Source organism: Sinocyclocheilus rhinocerous, unplaced genomic scaffold (genome assembly GCF_001515625.1).
Source record: "Sinocyclocheilus rhinocerous isolate Xijiao unplaced genomic scaffold, SAMN03320098_v1.1 scaffold1923, whole genome shotgun sequence".
In the NCBI taxonomy this organism is placed as follows: Eukaryota; Metazoa; Chordata; class Actinopteri; order Cypriniformes; family Cyprinidae; genus Sinocyclocheilus; species Sinocyclocheilus rhinocerous.
The window spans coordinates 82,422-101,101 of record NW_015651504.1 but is presented as its reverse complement, the minus strand read 5'-3'; the positions used below and the strand labels follow the sequence as shown (position 1 = coordinate 101,101).

Here is an 18,680-nt window from a genome sequence, read left to right as displayed (position 1 = left end):
ATACACAGCCTCGAATACCGCTTCAGAGCCATGCATAGTGTGGGTTTAGTGTGCGTTAAGGGCATGGAGCTTTGGCATTTTTCAGACCTGGGACAGTCTCACGCACTTACTTGCTGTTGTGTGCATGCACTCTCAAGTGGCCAAGACTGCAAGTGTGGGTATTTAGACAGGCTCAAAGACTACTTAGGATTCTTCAAATTGAGATGTTCATAGATGGGAACAAATAATGACTTTACTCAACAATTCTCCACCTCCTCAAAGAGAGTATCACGACACATGCACATGCTTTCCTCTGCATGTAAATGAAGCATGTGCATGGTGTCCTCTGCTCGTAAACAAGGCACAGCGTATGCATGATCAACGTAAAAGTAGCAAGTGTATGCGTCATTTACATGCAGAGGAAAGCATGCGCATGCGTCGTGATACTCTCCACATTGGAAGCACGCCGCAGCAGACAGGTTGAGGAGAAGAATCGTTGAATAAAGTCATTATTTTTGTTTTCTTTGTGCATAAAAAGTATTCTTGTTGCTTCGTAAAATTATGTTTGAACCACTGATGTCACATGGACTACTTCACAGATGTCCTTGCTATATTTCTGGGCCTGGGATTATTTCAGTTGTGTTGCTGTCTATGGAGGGTCAGAGAGCTCTCGGCTTTCATCAAAAATATCTTTATTTCTGTTACAAAGATGAACGAAGTCTTACTGGTTTGGAACCACATGAGGGTGAGTAATTAATGACATAATTTTCATTGTTGGGTGAAATATTATGGAAGCATATGGGTAGCAAAATTCATTTTGAAATGTAATATGCAAAATGTCATTGAAATATGTAAAATGGCAATGCATTTCTGTATTTAAATTTACATTTTCCCATACATATGTGCAACATTTAGTGCAAAATGAAAAGGAAAATTCAATTATATAATTTACATTTGCCATTTTCTACACTAGTTTTAATATGTAAATTAAAAAGTTATTATTAAGTTGCTAAATTACTGTAAATGAAATTGTATTACCCAAATTGATTAGATATGTTTAACATGTCCAAGCAAAAATTTTAGCAAAATTATAATTTAAATGCCATTTTTCCTAAATGCATTTAGACTTACGGGTACAGTAGGACACATGGGATTGAGTTCTAATCGTGATACCACGTGATAATTGTAGCAAAATTCAGTGTGAATTTCAAAATGCATTCTGAGCCAAATGTGCAGCAAAAGGGTAGCAAAATGGTGATTTAAATGTCTTTTATTTTTCTTAAATGCATTGACACTTACACTTAAGACGTTTCAATTGCATTTTCATTAAATACCTCACGATAATGTAGTTTAAGTCAATGTGGATTTGAAAATGCATTCCGAGTCGATCACGCCCCCAACCTGTCAATCATTATATCAAGACAGGGCTCGGCAACAAGACGCACAGTATGTCAGTATTCCCCACTAACCAAACGCTTTTCACCTGCCTCAACATCTCTCACTGTTTTACACTCCGATTGATGCACATAAGCAAACAGACAGTGCAATTCTACACTTTTACCTATTTGCTAGGGTCCCCAGGGATGCTGGGCGGGAGCAGCCCCAGCCGTCATCCAGCTCCTTGTACCGCCAAGCCCAGAAGCATTTGGGGACTTTGAGAGAGAAGACAGATCTACGGACCGTCATTCTCTCAAAGAAGTCCTTGGCTAAGAAGGCCTGATGTCGTGAGTGCCAGGCCTTTGAGTAGACACCTCAGCATACGGTGCCCGACCCTCCTCAGTATCCTCAGGGGGCCGCTCTGTTATCCCTGCCACCTCCGATGCTTCAGGACACAGTGATCTCCAGCGAGCACGGTTCTCAGCTGCCGCCTGTAAAGATCCACCCACTGGCCCAAAAAGCAGAATCCAGCGGCCTGGTCGAAGGTTTAATGCGTAATCGATCTTTTACTTGCGCCTCTTTAGTTTCAATTTTAGTCTAGCTCCGTTTTCAATCTGAATCCAGTTTCAAGTGATCATTAAATTTAGGCAATATTTCTAATTAAAAACTGATCACAAATATTGATTGTTTATTAATTTAGATATTTGAGTATTCTGGAAATCCCATACTTTCAATTCTTCGTTCATTAGGGACCAGGTATCGCACAGGAATTGCACTCGGCCGATTAGTGAACCAACGGACACAAACTAGTCCGTTCTGAACTTACTCAGAGGATGCAGAGTGGTTATAATACATTTAAGTGAGCTGCACCCTGCATGCTCATAACAAAAAGTGTATTTTTTTTCCTATAACCATGAGAGCTACACCGTGTTAAGCCAGTGACAGTCAGAAATCGGAAGCCCCTAATGGTGTTCCCCATGGTTCATCCATTGGTGCCTCGGTATGATCTGTCCTGAACGCAGATTTGCGGAAATACCACTACACATTAATCTACTTGGAAAATGATTTCAGAAGAGATCAGATTATGTCAAATATAACAATTTATTATTAGTCAGGTAAAATATTATGTTGCATATCATCGCAGCTTTGGATAAAAGCGTCTGCTAAATGACTAAATGTAAATGTAATTGTAAAATTGTATCATGCCAATTACATAATGAAACAATTAGAAGCCAATTTAGAGAGGATAATGCAATTGTGACTTACATTGTAGCCGCGTGGCAACGCTGCTCCTGTACATGGTTTACTGTAGCTATATGGAAAATATCCAAGTGTTCCACTCAGGAGACAAACAAATTTAACATAGTCACACATGCAACAGTTATCCTAATTTAACACAAGACACACGGTCTAAAATGCATAGCATCAACAACCTTTTACCTAAGTATTTCAAAGAACACTTACATCAAAGTAATTGTGTGTTTCTAAAGAATAAACTTAACTAGCCTATGTGCACATGTAGTAGCACAAACAACTATACAGTGTTCTCTATGGGCACAATGTGTTAAACACAATTACATTTTTGAATAAAAATGAAATGTATACCTGACTTCAGGAAGATACATAGTATGGAGCATATGAAATACACTCCACACTATGGGCTGATCTGGCTACAGAATCGCAATGACTGATTTGCACCTTTCCCTTAAATACTACCAGAACAAAAACAATAAATCTTTAATTCAGTTGTAAAAACATAAATTACCTTTAGTTTTTTTTTTTGTTCTCGTGCTCCAGGGTCGCACCTGGCTGGAGATAGATAAACATTCCCACAGGCCCTAAAGGGGGACACACACCCTCCTCAGCAGAACACAATTCTACAAAAGTCTTCAATCTTTCTCATAATATAAGTGACTACTGTCAAATTGAGACCAATTTACCAATCGCACAAAGACCTTTAGAACGATACCAAACATGAAAGGGAAAAAACATATTCACAAGATATAACACATGTGACATATGGATAGTCTTGCTTTTGGGGGAGAAGAGTGAGAGGGGAGAGTCAGAGGCAGGGAGGGGAGAGGGAGGAAGGTGGTCGTAAATGAACAGGGTGGTGTTGTTTGCTTTCTTTGGAGATCTCTTCTCCAGATCTGTTTTATTGCATGGCATCTGTTTTGTGTGAGTTCCTGAGTTTTGGCTTCATGAGGAATTAATTTCATAAGGAACTAATTTCACTCCTTACAGCCCGACAATGGTACGGCACAAGAATTCTCATCCGCTCCAGCAAGGGCGAAGGGCAGTTGTCAGGATGGTTGTACCCTGATGGTTATTTGCTTCAGGGCACCGGACTGAATACTCTAGCCACACCAGAGGCCAGCCTCAAGAGGCTTTTTCCCCTTAGTAGACTTTCTGGAAGCATGGCAACTTCTCTCAAGGACACATACTTCCACGTATCCATCCTTCATCAACACAGGAAGTTCCTGAGGTTTGCTTTCAAGGGCGAAGCATACCAATACCGGGTTCTTCCCTTCAGCCAGTCACTCTCACCCCACACTTTCAACAAGCCTGTGGATGCTGCCTTTCCTCCTCTCAGACTCCAGGGCATCCGCATACTGAATTAAATCGGTGACTGGCATGACTACATAAATAAACATAAATATAAACATACAACACTAGACGTAAGAACAATTTTTAGACCTACATAGCTAACTTCTGAAGCTAACTTCTAACTATACATATACTATAAATGGTTGACTATACATATCCATCAATTAGTGATGAAAAAAATTGCCGTGCTGGTGGAAAAAAACAAGAGACCATGCTACCGCGACTGTCAAGAGCGGCTCGACGGTGTTTAGTGTCCAGCAGCAGCAGCATGCATGCCGTCAGCGCAGCTGAAGAGTTCAAGTCAAGTCAAGACGAGCTTTATTGTCATTCCGCTACATGTGTGGACATACAGTGGAACGAAATGTCATGTCTGGCAGGACCACGGTGCTACATAAATAAACATAAATATAAACATACAACACTAGACTTAAGAACAATTTTTAGACCTACATAGCTAACTTCTGAAGCTAACTTCTAACTATACATAAATATACATAAATGGTTGACTATTCTTACACATAACCTAAGACAGACTACACAAGTACTTTACATAATAACTGTACATGATATTGTGCAAAAGAGGTATTTGAGGTTAAGAAGCAAGTAGTGCAATGTGATTTGTGTTATCTTATTAAGTCCTTGTAACATGGAGTGTTTATAAGAAAGTGTCTGGTGCATATAGAGAGAAAATAATGTGTTTCTACGGGTGGTTTGTCCAGCCCACTCACCTGTGTGTAGCACACTCAGAATTTCACACTGTTTTCCTTGAAACATGGAGTGGTTTTCCTTGAAACATGAGGTTTCAGAGGGGGTGAGGTGATTGGAATTGAAGGCTCCCACAGCCTGGGGGAAAAAGCTGTTGAGCAGTCTTGCAGAGTGGGCTCTGATGCTCCAGTACCGTCTTCCTGATGGCAAGAGCTGGAAGAGACTGTGGGAGGGATGGGTGGGGTCTTTCACGATACTGGTAGCTTTACTGGAGCATTGTGCAAGGAAAATGTCCAGAATGGAGGGGAGAGGGGCACCGATGACCTTTGCAGCTGTGTTCACTGTCCTCTGTAGGGTCTTGCGGTCAGCAGCACTGCAGTTCCCGAACCAGACAGTGATGCAGCTGGTCAGCACGCTCTCAATGGTTCCCCTGTAGAACGTGGTGAGGATGGGTGGAGGGAGACTTGCTTTTTTAAGTTGGCGCAGAAAGTGGAGCCGCTGTTGCGCCTTCTTGGAGAGTGATGTAGTCTTGGGGGACAGGTTGTTTGCACCACACCATTCAACCAGTTGTGCCACTTCCTTTCTGTAGGGTGTTTCATCATTGTTGCTGATGAGACCTACCACTGTTGTGTCATCAGCAAACTTGATGATGTGGTTGGAGCTTAACTTGGCAGTGTAGTCGTGGGTCAGCAGCGTGAAGAGCAGCGGGCTGAGCACACAGCCTTGTGGGGCACCTATGTTCAGTGTGGTAGTGCTGGAGGTGTTGTGGCTGACACGGACTGACTGAGGTCTTCTGATTAGAAAGTCCAGGATCCAATTACAGAGGGAGGTATTTAGGCTCAGCAGGTTTAGTTTGTTTATGAGCTGTTGTGGGATGATTGTGTTGAAGTCAATGAACAGCATTCTAACATAAGAGTCTTTGTTTTCTAAGTTGGTAAGAGCCAGGTGGAGGGTGGAGGAAATGGCATCGTCCGTGTAGCGGTTTGGACGGTATGCAAACTGGAGCGGGTCAAGTGTGTTGGGGAGATTGGATTTGATATGGTGCATGATTAATCTCTGAAAGCACTTCATCATGATTGGGGTCAGTGCTATGGGACGATAGTCATTCAGGCAGGACACAGGTGACTTCTTTGATACTGGGGTGATGGTGGTGGACTTGAGACATGTGGGGACAACTGATTGGCTTAGTGAGATGTTAAAGATATCTGTTAAGACATCTGTCAGCTGTTCAGCACAGTCTCTCAGTACCCGGCCTGGTATGTTGTCAGGACCTGCAGCCTTGCGTGGGTTAACCCTAGATAGGGTCTTCTTTACATCGATTGGAGACAGACAGAGCGCCTGGTTGTTGGGAGGGGTGGGTAGTTTTTGTGCAGGTTTGTTATTCTGCATTTCAAACCGTGCACTCATTGAGTGCATCTGGGAGGGATGTGTCGTCATCACAGGCCTGTGGCAGGGGCTTGTAGTCTGTGATGATCTGAATAGCTTGCCACAGACTCCATGTGTCCTTGCTGTCAGTGAAGTGATTATTGATTTTCTGTGCATAGAACCGTTTTGCTTTCTTGATGCGACGGGACAGGTTGGCTCTTGCTGTTTTGAGGACTGCTTTGTCTCCCGATCTGAATGCGTCATCACGGGTCTTTAGCAGCCCACGAACCTCTGCTGTCATCCATGGCTTCTGGTTGTCATGTGTGGTGATGTTCTTGTTGACTGTAACATCATCAATGCATTTTTTGATGTAAGCAGTCACTGTTTCAGTGTACTCTTGCAGGTCTGTGTGGTCATGGTAGGTGGCTGCCTCTTTAAACATGTTCCAGTCTGTGTCCTGGAAGCAGTCCTGTAGTGCTGAGGTAACATTGTCTGGCCATACTGTGATCTGCTTTTGGACCGGTTTGGCAAGTTTGAGAAGTGGTCTGTAGCCGAGATGGGAGCGGGGTGCAGCTTTGTACGCATTTTTTTCTGTTGTGTAAACCAAGTCCAATGTGTTGTTTTCTCTTGTTGCAAAGTTCACGTGTTGGTAGAACTTTGGCAAAACTGTCTTTAAGTTTGCGTTATTAAAGTCACTGGATATTATGAAAAAGCCATCAGGGTTGTTTGTTTGTTGCTCGTTGATAGCGCTGTACAGTTCGCGAAGCGCGTCTTTAGCATTTGCACAAGGGGGTATATACACAGCAACAATAACAATGACCGTGAACTCCCTCAGCAGATAGAAGGGTCGGCACTCCACAATTATAAACCCCACCAGCGACGAGCTGTGTAGTCCGACAGAGTCGAATTAGGTCCAGTTTATTTTCTAGTAAGCGTACATTTGACAGCAAGATTGTTGGAAGAGCTGGTCTTGTGGGGTTAACCTTTAGCCTAGCTCGTATGCCTCCGCGCTTGCCGTGTTTGCGTCCCCTCTCACACCGCTTGTGGCACCTCCTTGTGCGGGTAACAGCAGTAGGCAAGTCCGCGGTCTCAGGGTCTGGCTTCCGCAGTAAACAAAGGCCTCTTAGCTTCTCAGTAGTCACTGGTGATGGGTGATAGTTACATGCACTACCGATTTCCAGAAGACGCTGGCGATCGTAGACATGTTGCATTGTAGTTTTCTGATGTTTCTGTTTTTTTCCTTTTGAGGATGAGGAGACAAGACTAACTGACATTAAAACACCGTTTTTAGGACCCGGAGCAGCCGCTGCGTCTGACCGCGCCGCCATCTTGGAATCATCAAGAGTTCGGTTACACTTTATTTCGATAGTCCACTTTAGACATTCTATTAACTATAAGTAACTTTGTAACTACATGTCAACTAATTCTCTAGTGTTTTCTGAGTCTGTGTCGCAAGGATGAAGTTGCCGATCCTGAGTCGCCATCTCCTCATTAGACGCGCCTTTAAAGAGAAATGCATCTTTACGGATTATGATTATGATTATAATGAAAGAGTTTTTGTTTTCGGTTTGTTTTATTTCATTAAGTAGTAATGTAAAGCGTTCTATAGATATATTTATCATGTCTGTGAGGCATGTATTCGCTGAGTTTCGGTTCATTTTTGTAAAGCGCTCCTGTTCTAGACTGAGAGGGCAGAAAGCGCATCATGTTTTATTTTATAAAAGCACAACGTTTTGTTGATACTGTGAGTGCACACAAATAAAAGTAGTTACAGTTCTGAATGATGTATCACTCTTACCTTTATGAGCAAAAATTAAGGCATAGCCTATTTTAAGTTGTTTCCACTGAAAGAAAATGCAAGTGATCACGCTGGTGCCTCCAGGTCCTGCAAAGCGCACTTTAGCTTCCACTCTCCGCACAAATTTTTGGATATAGCGCACATTTATTTAGGTTTAACGTTTAAAAATTGTTATATGCTTGAACTGTTTTATATCTATAGATTTTATTTTAGGCAAGTTGTGATGATTTGAGAAGGCTAAATTGATCAAACACAGGCGATGATGAGACTGTCTGCCGCTGGCCGATTGGTCGCTACTTTAAAAAACAAAAACTTATATTTAACGAACAAAAAATGCTCCAAACGTTTTTCTAAATTAACTTAATAAAATAAAAATAAAAATGAAACAAAATATAATCACTTTGCAATTGCATACAAAAACTGAACTATTTTAATAGCTGAAACAGTAGTATAAGCTGTTTTGGGAGAATTGGAAAAAAAGACGAGCTCGGGTCGGGCTCGGGCCGGTAATTCCGATAAGCTGTCGGACACGGGCCGGGCTAGGGCCTGAGCGTCTCGGGCCAGGGCCGGGCTAGGGCCTAAATTTGAGGCCCGTGCAGGGCTCTGGCTGAGGCCACTTATTGGTGCGGACAACGACTGCAAGGTCAAGTCAAATACCCTGCTGGTATAGTTCTGGAGTTTTTGTAGGAGCGTTTCTCTGCAGGGTTATCTCCCTCCACTCTGAATATATGTGGAGGCCTTAGCTGCTTACCACGCTTCTCTGGGTGGTCAGTCATTGGGAAGAGACCTACTTGTAAACTCATTTCATCCGTGGCACCCTGAGGCTGAGGCCTGCACAGCACTCTAATGGCGCTTTTCCACTGCGTGGTACGACTCGGCTCGGTACGGCTCAGTACGGCTCGGTTTGCGTTTCCACTGCAGTTCAGTACCGCTTTAGAGTGGGCGGGATTATTCACATGTCGTTATAGTTGCGCCGCCTCTATTGCCGCGACTCCTAAAAAACGTTTTCATTCCGCGTCGCCCCATCAAGCTCTCACTGGATCCGCTCCTCTGCGATCAACAAGAGGAACGTCTGTACTTCCTCAGCAGAGGGAACAGACACTTTTTGGTTGTTAAAAAAAGGTGCGCTCGTTCAAAACAGTTGCGTTCTATGCTTCACTGGCTGTGCTGATTTAAATCTAGCGGTTCTTTTGTGTTTGTGTCGCAAGTTCAGTGACGCAGGTAGTGACGATACTCTCCGGCCAATCCGTGATCAGCAGAGTTTGCACGTCACGTTTTGGTAACGGTACGGTTCGCTTGGAACCCCAACCGAGGTGGTACTAAAAAAAGTACCAGGCACCAGGTACTGTACCCAGTGGAAAACCCCCCAAAAGTGAACCGTACCGAGCCATACCGTGCCGTACCATGCAGTGGAAAAGCGCCATAAAATACCAACCTGGGACTTGGTGATGGTTCTGGAGGGCCTGTGCAATGCCCCCTTTGAACCTATTGAGGAAGTGCCAGTGAAGTTCCTGACCTTAAAAACATGTTTTTTTTCTCCTTGCTATTTCCTCCCTTAAGAGAATAGGAGACCTTCTAGGAGACCACTCTCAGTCTTCAGATTTCATGCCTGAAATTTGCCCATGGCATGGTCATTCCTTCCTCCATTCTAGACCTGTGTATGTCCCTAAAGTGCCCACTAACACGCCAAGACCCATAGTGTGGCATTTGTCCACTTCTACAATTTAGATCTGGCTTCCTCCCCAGAATCTCAAGTCCTCATATCCTGAATTGTGTTTGCCTGCCACACACTGGACAGGGATTTTGTCATTCTGGCACAGTGGGCATTCTTGTTCCCATAGCATTTTGACGCAGCTTGAGTTCCCTGATGGGGAATGTTTTGGGTTACGCATGTAACTATGGTTCGCTAAGGGGAACAAGATGCTGCGTCTCTCTGCCATACTTCCTGCATCCCTGTCAGCGCTACTTCAGCTGTCAGAAGCTTACCAGTGCTGCTTTGGATGTGTTCTTATGCTTCCTGGTCGATTATGTCACCCCCGCCCGTGGCCGCTCCTTTCATGACCGATATCAGTGCATGAAAAGAATAAAGCAATGGATAAGCAATAGTGAGGCTGATGAATTAACATTTTATTTTTAAATAAAACTGCCAAAACATCATAAGACCACAACATAAATGGATGTTGTTACCTTTAAAAAATGATGGTTATTATGTTATGGCCACAACAAAACTAAGTGAACCAACATGTGCCTTTCCAGTCAAGATTGATATATAGGTAGACAAAGGACTTTATAGCTGCATCTAAAATCTGAACGCTAACTTCATCTGTTTGATTTTTGAAGGCAGCATACATGTATCATTCACTCCCTATATCTCACTACCCTGCAATTCCATTGAGCTGAAGGAGAAAATTAGCATTCTGGTAATTAAACAGAAGCTTGATAACCAAATCTCTCTCTATTGCATTGTAACTCATTAGACCATTATGCTGCCTCAAAAACCTGTCCAAATTTTTCAGAGCTACTGTACCTTTAAATGTAAACACTGCCTGCAAAGTGAAGACTTTTGACACTGTAAACCACAGAACTCTTATATCTAAATTATTAGGTTTTAATTTTCCTGTTGAGACTTTGAGATGGATTTAATCATATTTGTCCGGTCTCACACAGTATGTAAGCATACAGAATTATAAGTCAGCCACCTTAAGTATATCCACATATGTTCCCCAAGGATCTATTCTGGGTCCAATGCTTTTCACATTGTATATCAATGATCTTCCATCTGTCTGTCCCAACACAGTGACACAGTGATTTCTTTAGATTTATTCCTGATTATATGTCTACAGAGGCTGCTTTGATGTACAGTATGTACATTCCATGATTATTTCTCATATCACGTATTGTTTAACAACTTGGTCACAAGCAAGTATAACTACTTTGAAACAATTGGAATCTTTGTATAAACAATCACTAAAAACTCTTGATAAGAAATCGGTTCAGTTTCATCATTGTTAAAAAAAAAAAAAGATAAATAATAATAATAATAATAATAATAATAATAATAAAATACAATTTGCTAAGCTGGGATAACCTGATCAAATATGTAGATGTCCGTCTTATGTTTTAGACTATACATAGACTGACTTCACTATTAAAAATGAATATTACTACAACTGCTTATTGGTCCAGAAGGGGAAGGGGAAGGGAAAAGAGGGGACTGTATTATTCCTCTCAGAAAATGTAAATTTAGTCAGTCTGTATGTTCAGTCAAAGCTGCAAAGGAACATAACTCCATTCCATCAACAATTAGAAGACTTGATACATATGGTTATTTTCAATTTCATCTTAATGTTCATTGCCCCTGTAAACAAATAAACTAAAGTGACTGGCGTATAGAGCAGCAAGGCAACGAGTCAGCTGCCTACGTTTTCAGACGCAGCCTGTATTAATTAAATACATACACACTCATGTGCTTCCCTATGCCACAGTTTGCCAACCCCTTTGCTACATCTTAGTCCTCTCCGCGCTGTCTGGCGCATGAGGCAACAGCTAGTGTCCTCCACTTCGTTCTGTCTACCGCTGTCCTGGGGGCCGTCTGTAGAGTGAGCCCTCTTCTTTCCAGCTCTTTCTCAATTGTTCTTCGCCATGTTTCTTTCGGTCGCCCGCGGTTTCTTTTTCCTTGTGGTGTCCATTGCAAGGCTATTCTGAGTAGTGAGTCAGCTGGCATGCGGCAGACATGACCAAGCCACCTCCATCGGCGTGACTGGACTGACTCTTGCACTGACTTTACTCCAGTCCTGTCCCTGATGTCGTCGTTGGAGATGTTGTTCGGCCAGAAGACTCTGAGAATCCATCTTAGGCACTTATTCTGAAAGACCTCCAGCTTTTGCTCGATGGCTACTGTCGTCTTCCAGCATTCTGAGCCATAGAGAAGAACACTCAAGACACTGCTCTTGTAGATCCTGATCTTGGCGTGAAAGCTCAGGTTTGTGGATCTCCAGACTGATTTGAGCATGGCGAATGCCTGGTTTGCCTTACTGATTCTGGCATTCACTTCAACATCGTAGTCACCATCTGCTGTTATTTTACTGCCCAGGTAGACAAACTCCTGCACGTCTTCCAAGGGTGTTCCATCTATGTTGACAGGAGTATTAACTGTGGCATTTTTCCTCATGACTTTAGTCTTCTTGCTGTTGACCTTTAGCCCGAAGGTACTGGCTATTTTGCCAAGTTTTTCTGTCTTCTGCTGAATGTCCTGATGCTTGTGAGCTAGCAGACCAAGGTCATCGGCGTAGTCCAAGTCCTCCAGAAGCAAGGTCAGGGTCCACTGGATGCTTTGACGCTTTCCTTGGGTGACGCTACACAACAGCCAGTCAATGGCCAGGGAGAATTGGATTGGACCAGTTTCTTCGGAATGCCATATTGTCGTAGAATATTCCAGAGTGATGCACGATGCAGACTGTCAAAAGCGATGAGCACGAGGTATAATGGGCTGTTCCTTTCATGGGACTGTTCTAGGATCTGGCGTAGAACGAAGATGTGGTCAATGCATGACCGTTCTTTCCTGAAGCCAGCCTGTTCTTGCCGAAGGATGCCATCCACCACTGCTATGATGCGCTGCAGTATGATACGGCTGAAGATCTTGCTGGTGAGAGAGAGTAGGGTGATGCCTCGCCAATTGTTGCAGTCCCCAAGATCCCCCTTCTTGGGCAGCTTGACGATGGTGCCACTTTTCCAGATCTCTGGGGCTGTCTCTTTCTCCCAAATGTCCTGTAGGATGCACTGAAGGATCTGTGGCGTCTCCTGTACTTCTGCCTTGAGCATCTCAGGGTACACACCATCCAGTCCTGGAGCCTTGCCATTCTTTAGCATGTTAATGGCTTCCCTGACCTCTTTTACTGTGATGTCACCAATGTTGATGTCCAAGTCCTCTTCTGCCTCTGGTATATCAGCAAGCTCTGGTGGATCTGATCTGTTCAGGATGGTCTTGAAATGTTCCCTCCACCTCTCCAACTTGGCTCGTTCTTCTGTGATGAGAGTTCCATCTGCTACCTTCACTGGGATGTCCTGGTTCTGTCCTCTGTTTCCCCTCAGCTTCTTTGTGATCATGTACAAAGTTTTCATGTCCTTCTGTTCTTGCTGCTTTTTCTGCTACTTCTGTAAGATGTTCGACATACTGCTCTCTCTGTACTGGGCTGAGATTTTGTCTTTCAACCTCGGTGACTTGTTGTCAAGATGCTTCTTCTTGATCTGTTTTCTATCTTCTATGGCTTTCCATGTGTCCTTGGATATCCATTCTGACTTTTCACTCTTCTTGTATGTGACGGTTTCTTTTGCTGCCTCAGTCATAGCTTGGTTGAACCTATCTATGGTCAGCACTGCGTCATCCTGAAGGATGCTAAAGCAATTCACAGTCTAGGATGCTAAAGCAATTCTTCAGAGCAATGCTAAAATCCTTCCTCATTGCTGGATCTTTCAGCTTGGCAACATCGAAGCGTTGATTTCTGCTGTCTCCAATCTTTGCCTTCCTCAACTTGAGAGTCAGCTTCGCCACAAGTAGACTGTGGTCACTACCAATGTCAGCATGTCGCATCACTCATACATCCTGTAGGGAGCACCTCCACTTGCTGTTGATAATGACATGGTCTATCTAGTTCTGGGTTTTCCCATCAGGTGAAGTCCAAGTAAGCTTGTGAATGGTTTTATGCTGAAAGAGTGTTCCACCGATGACTAGGTCGTTCTGTTCACAGAAGTCAATGAGCCTCTTCCCGTTGTCAGTGCAATCTCCAACTCCATGCTGCCCCATAACCCTCTCTCTGCCTGTGTTTTTGCTGCCAACCTTTGCGTTGAGGTCTCCCAGTAGGAGGAACACGTCGTGTTTCGGGATGTCCTCAAGTGCTGCCTGTAATGCGCTGTAGAACTGGTCCTTTTATTCTTCTCCTTCAGCATTTTCGGTAGGGGCGTAAACCACTAGGGTGGACAGCTTGGCGTACTTTGAGTTCAGCCTCACATACAACAGGCATTCGTTAATGGTGTTCCACTGCAGCAAAGTATTGGTGTACTTCTTGTTGATGAGTAAGGCCACTCCTTCTTGTTGAACATCATCCTGTCTACCTGACCAGATGATCACTTCCACACTGCTCAGCTTTTGTTTCCCCATCTTTATCCATCTTGCCTCCGTGATTCAGAGTAGGCTCAGATTGTATCTGTTTAACTCGCTCACGGTCTGTGCTAACATTCCGGCTTGGTGCAATGTTCACACGTAATTCCATAGCCCCACGCCCAAACCTCTTCCTTTCTCAACCGGGCTTGGGACCAGCTATGGCGGAGTTCCTGTGCTACATAGTAAGTTATATTTTGTCAAATATTCTAGATATGTGTGGTCATGTGGTTGTACCTAAAAAAAACTGTTTATTATATTCTTATATGAGTAATCAAGAACAGATAACTCTATTTTTATTAACAAACATTATCAAAGATTGATGAATGTAAAAATACATTGTTTGTTCATGTAAGCTAAAGCATTGACTAATATTAACAATATACTGTATATGAGATCTAATATATATATATATTTACTTCACATCTGTTCTGCAAGTCAGTATTATGCCCAGAAGTATTTGCTATCTTTTCCCTCCCACTATCACAGCATGCCAACATCATTGTCATCATGTGAAACACACATTTTTATGCTTCCCTGTTTGATATCAAGCTGTAATTTGGTGTCCCCGACGGAATGAGCACCTGCAGAACGATTACCTTCTTCAACACAGCAACCATCTCACAGCAGTTTCCTGTGTTGAAAAATGAAATTGTGAAAGAATAAAACTGATAGCTAGCCATTTGGAAGTAGATATACAGTAGAGGCTCTCAATTGGTGGGTCTTGGCCCAAACCATGCTGTATGCAAACAATAAAATGCATATATAAAATGCATGGCAAAATTCCTAGATATATATTTTTAAAGAGAGGAGGAAACATTTCCCATATCTTTCGTTGTTTAGGTCAAAGTCTGTATGTCCAATGAAACAGAGTAATTTGCTGTAATCTGTCCCATGGTAATATGATTAATACTAGTTGCTTATTTGGCTCTGTGTTTGTTCCATGTAATAGGCAGATAAATCATTCTTCTACAGTTGTTCATGCAATGTTCCTATGCAACATAATGTCCCGGTCACGCAGGTCCCTGACTTTGAGCTTTCAGAAATTTTGACAGACACTGCAATGATCATAATATCACAGTTTATCCAAAATATACTGTATATTTTATCTCCAGACATCTGTCTGGAGAAAGGGGGAAAGCAGCCGCAAAGTGAAACATGGAACCTCACCACAGCTCTCTTATGACAAGAAGGAAGGGACTGCAGGAACTGGAGATGTGACCATTTAATCTACGAGTGCTTTCAAGTGTCTGTGAGTGTGTGCAAGAGTACACTTCATTGTTTGTGACTGATGTTCAAGCTTGAGATGGGGTGAGGAACAGGCTTTGTCAGCAGACTACAGTGGCTAATATGCACTTGAGGCGGTCACTTCCCGCAGTCAAAAGTCAAGGCCCACAGGCTACAGATCAGACAGGCTGCAGATCAGATTAGCAGTCCATCCATCCATCCTCTCACGAGCCACTCATTCAACTTTGCTGACTGATTCAATCTTGCTGCCCTGCCCATGACCAACCAAGAGAGTGCCGAGAGGTCCTTCCATTACCCTGCCACTGTGGATAACAGAAAAAAAAAAAATCTTGATTTGTGTTTCATTTAATCAGCGTGCCTATGGAGATCTGCAGAATTGAATGAACAGATGTGATTGAATCAGAGGCACTGTGAGGTGTTGAGCAGGGAGAGGAGAATGGGTCTTTCTGGGGTTGGAGTGGCAAGGAAAGCAGCCTGTGACAAGGAAAGCATTTTGGTGTATCCCTGCCGAGAGTTCAGGCCCATCAGTCTAATGCGCAGTGACATCACATTACCAGCAGCACTCAGCACCTCTCCTCTCCTTCTAAAATCGCAATGATAGCTTCATAAGAGTTTACCACTGAAACCAACATTTTTAGAACATTAATTTTGCTGTTTTGAACTATCAAAACAAATAAATAGTTTTGCCTATAGTTTTTGATTTTGTCTGAAATTGTCACACCAGTTCATTCTTAGATTTTTTTAAATATATATATATATATACAAATCAAGCCCTTTTGTTTTCCAAGAAGGTATTCAATTTAGGTAATAATCAAACTAAACTCTGCTTACCAAACTCTACATAGGTTGACAGCTGCTGGCTGTAACAGTGACACACACACACACACACCTGCTCGTCGTCTTTTCCTGCGTTCAAAAGATAAATTAATAACAATGTGCTGCAAGTGTAGAACTGTCATTTTTAAGAGTGAAGAAAATGGACCATATAGATTTGTGTAAAGTCTATCAAAAACCTCAATATAAAAACTGACTTACCAAATAAATTTGTATTGTAGTTAGTTTTAAAAAGACATGTATTATACTTAATGAAACTTTACAATGCTGTAGAGTACCATACAATTTTGCTGTATCTATGATTTAATAAGTATGTTGTTCTTGTTGTTGTGTGGGTCTTTGGTGTGTTTAAAATAAATGCTCTCATATGGTCAGAGACTATACGTTTTGCCAAACGTTGCTTTAGTAAAAGCTAAAGATTATGTGAAAAATGTGGCAAACAATGAAGGCTAGTATTAGCAGGTAGATCAATGCACTACATCTATCATTCTCAGTCATTTAGATAATGTCCTGCTCATTTTAGATTGATGGGCCCTAATTTCACCATGCCGACTCCATCGACTGTATCTTTCAGTTAGTGATAGCTTCTTTCCTCATCTTCTTTGATGTTTTCTTACTGGTTAATTTACTGCATATCAGCGTAGTATTCATACCTGGGCATTACTCCACTGCAACAGATTGTAATACCTCATCTTACCCTACCTGTCATTCTACGTTGCCAATCTTTTTGTAACTTTGAGATATCCATCCATCCATCCATCAATCCATCCGTCCTTCCATTTTTCACCGCTTATCCGGGTCCAGGTTGCGGTGGCAGCAGGCTGAGTATACGTCACTATACGTCACTTCCTCCAGCTTATTATGTGTGATCCCAAGGAGTTCCCAGGCCAGCCAAGAGATATAATCCCTCCAGCATGTATTGGGTCTGCTCTGGGGTCTCTCCCCAGTTGGACATGCCCGGAACACCTCCACTGGCAGGCATCTGGGAGGCATCCTAACCAGATGTTCAAACCACCTCAACTGGCTACTTTCAACATGGAGGAGAAGTGGCTCTACTCAGAGTCTCTCCTGGATGTCTGAGGTTCACACCCTGTCTTAGTGTCAGCCCAGACACTCTGCGGCGAAAAGCCATTTCTGCCACCCATGATCTCGTTCTTTCTGTCATTACCCAGAGCTCATGACCATAGGTGGGCATTGGAATATAGATCGACTGGAAAACCTTCAGGCTTAGCTCTATCTACACCAAGACAGCCTATAGTACAATGACCACATTGCTGCCTGTCAAACTTGTGCTCTAATCTACCTTCAATCATGAACAAGATCTCAAGGTACTTGAAATGTTCGCGATGGCGCCGACGCTGATGACTGCCTCCGTGGCGTGCTCCGCAGTTGTTTTTATGTTTTTGTTAGTTTGTCCTGTCTTTAGTTATATCCCTGCAATCAGTTTCACCAGAGACGAATTGCTGGACATTCGGAAGTACACACCACCCGATATTTCACCGGTTTTCGATTATTCTTATCACTGCATCTAAACCAACAACATGTCTGTTAGATCCTGTACCCACTAAATTACTGAAAGAGTTGTTACCTGTAGCAGAAGAACCGCTTCTCAATATTATTAACTCGTCGTTGTCTTTAGGTCACGTCCCAAAACCATTCAAGCTGGTGGTTATTAAGCCTCTTATTAAGAAACCACAACTAGATCCTAGTGAACTGGCAAATTACAGACCCATCTTAAATCTTCCTTTTATGTCTAAAATTTTAGAAAAAGTTGTGTCTGTTCAATTGTGCTCCTTCCTGCAAAAAATGATCTCTATGAAGAATTTCAGTCAGGTTTCAGGCCCCACCACAGCACAGAAACAACACTTGTTAAAATTATAAATGGCTTGCTTCTTGCGTCAGACCAAGGCTGCATCTCATTGCTAGTTTTACTTGATCTTAGTGCTGCGTTCGACACTATAGATCATGACATACTCATAGATCGATTACAAAACTATACAGGTATTCAAGGGCAGGCTTTAAGATGGTTTAGATCCTGCCTGTTCGATCGCTACCACTTTGTTCAATTAAATGGGGAGTCATCCCAATTATCACCAGTAAAATATGAAATGCCACAAGGATCTGTCCTAGATCCTCTGCTATTTTCAATATACATGTTGCCCCATGGTAATATTATTAGAAAATGCGGGATTAATTTCCACTGTTATGCTGATGATACTCAACTATATATCTCAACAAGACCAGATGAAACTTCTAAATTATCTAAGCTAACAGAAAGTTCTGTATCAGTTACAAAACACTATTACTTACCTATAAGGCCCTTCATGGGTTCAGAGGACCTCAGATGATGCCAACCCTGAAACAACATACAGAATTACCAAATTTTGCCATACGTTTGATTGCATCATATAATAATTGCTGTTACTAGTGTTCATCGTTTGTTTGAATACGTCTTTAATTGATTTTTCCGTACATTTCTGCCATATGTACAATAACTGACATAGTCACCACTGATAAGCTATTACTAAATATTGTAGAAACTGAATTTGCTGTAAAGTTGCTTTGCAACGATTTGTATCGTGAAAAGCGCTATACAAATAAACTTGAATT

General features: G+C 42.5%; 1 long non-coding RNA gene across 1 annotated transcript; it reads right to left on the bottom strand.

The window, feature by feature from the left end:
• Window positions 1-1,478: 1,478 nt before the first annotated feature.
• On the bottom strand, window positions 1,479-18,303 carry LOC107713010 (uncharacterized). Its single transcript, XR_001636852.1, has 4 exons — window positions 18,294-18,303; window positions 7,455-7,459; window positions 5,286-5,291; window positions 1,479-1,547 (listed from the first exon to the last, which is right to left on the bottom strand). It is a non-coding gene; the product is annotated as an uncharacterized LOC107713010 (long non-coding RNA).
• Window positions 18,304-18,680: the final 377 nt, after the last annotated feature.